Consider the following 1,989-nt stretch of genomic DNA (forward strand, 5'->3'; position numbering starts at 1 on the left):
GGGGGCCGGGGCGTTCGGCCGAGTGTGCTGCTGCTTTGTTTGTTTTTTTTTCCCCGAGGACTCGGGTGATGCCGCGGGTGAGGTGGTGGAGCTGGGCAGCAGCATCTCGGTGTCCCCAGGGGTCACCTCCGATGGCCGCGCTGGAAAATGAGCCCGGTTCTCGCCCCGCTGTGCCCAGCACTAGCAGCTGGGGCTCCTCTCTGCCTTCCATCGTCTTCCAGAGGAGGTCCGCAGAAATGCTTGCCCTTCTTTCAGAAAGCATGGGACAGCGTGAGTTAGGTGGAATCACGATTAGAAACCATGTGAGTGCCCCAATCCCGAAAATTCATGCTCACTTAGGGGTGGATGCTTCCAGAAGCCGCATGCTCCCCCAGGAGAGCCGCCCCTCTGACCGGGGAGGGAGTTACACAGTAGGGTGGCCCTTTTGCAGATCCTCCATCCCCCTCTTCCCCGTGTTTCCCTTTCCTCCAGTTTTCTTTGGCAGGGTGTGGATAACAGAGAGACCTCAGTCTGCGGGTCAGCACAGGCTTCTCGGGGTGGGCGGGCGTCTCCCTCTGCGCTGTACGGACTGGCACAGGGTTCCCTGCGAACTGCTTGTCTGCGAGGATGACAAGTGAGCCTCGTGGGCGTCTGGGAGGCCGAAGCACATCCCCAGGCGGGGGCGAGCAGGAGCGGGGCTGGGCTCACTCGGGGCTCAGCTGTAAGGGCCCTGCTCCCACCGGGTCTTTCAGACAAGTGTGATGCTGTCATGTGCGGCCAGGTGACATCAGGGTTTCCTACTTGCACACCTCAGGGGGGACTTCCTAGGGTTTAGGTCAGGCCTTGGCAAGAGCGGGGTGCAATCTGCATGGACTCCAGACTACCTTTTCTTCAGGGTGCAATAAAATCTCCGGCTTCCCTGACTTCTGCATCTCTTGAAGCTTCAGCAATGAGAGTTGGGTGAAGGGACAGGGGGAGGAGAGGTCAGTGAAGACATACTGCCCGAATATTTGATCTCACGTAGGTTTTGCAGCCTGCCCGTGGTGCTGGGGCTGCCTGAAAGCACAGTTGCACTTCATCTGCAAAAGCAGCCTACGAAGTGCTTCCCCTCCACCCCTGTCTGAGCTGCTCTTGTGCTTTGCCAAATCCCCTCTGCTGCGTCAGGCCAACATCGTGTCTGGGTGTCCCTGCTGAAAATGAGATCCCCAGTGGCAAAATTCTTCCTGACCCCATTGCTTCACAGCAGTTTTATTCTTCAAAGCATTAAAGAAGGTCTCATGGTAATGTAAATTTATATAATTTCCCTTTTTCATTTCTTTAAACCTTTATTAAAATTATTTTTGAGCCCTTGGCCCAGTGACCTATTTTGGCAGCACAACATATGGGGCATGGGCTCATATAAAATGAATTGAACTTTGAGTAATTTAAAATGAATCACATTGGTTGCATTGATTTAATCCACTCTATTGGAAAGACAGATGCTAGTCATGAAATTGAAATCCAGGTCTGGAGTTCTTCCCAAATATTGGCAGTTTTGGCTTTGCAGTATAGGTCAGATGCACAGTCCTGGGGTAAGAAACGAGTGTTTGTTTTCAGCATCAATAATTAACAGCAAAGAGCTTTCAGATTTCTTCTTTTAAAGGGAAAATTATAAAATGTATAGAGGTTGGTTTTTTTAATATAAACTGCACCTGAAGAAATACAGTGACACATATGACAAAATGCCCAGTATTAAGAAAGCATTTAATCAGATTTTTATAAACCCTGTTTATCTGAAAGCCGACTGGTTCCTCTCTCCCTGAGAGCCCACTGCAAGCAACATTTTTTTCCCCGCTGTGCTGCAAACATCCCCTCTGCAAGGAACGAGGTTTCTCTTAAGCAGAAATGCAGTGGGGGTGTGAAATGGCAGCGATGGGCGAGCGCTTCGGGCAGGGTGGGAGCCCGTTGGCAGGGTAGCGGAGCCGTGGAGGACCCGGGGGAGGATTTTTGGGGCAGGGTCTCTGCTAGGAG

The sequence above is a fragment of the Phaethon lepturus genome, unplaced genomic scaffold (assembly GCF_000687285.1).
Source record: "Phaethon lepturus isolate BGI_N335 unplaced genomic scaffold, ASM68728v1 scaffold10838, whole genome shotgun sequence".
NCBI lineage: Eukaryota > Metazoa > Chordata > Aves > Phaethontiformes > Phaethontidae > Phaethon > Phaethon lepturus.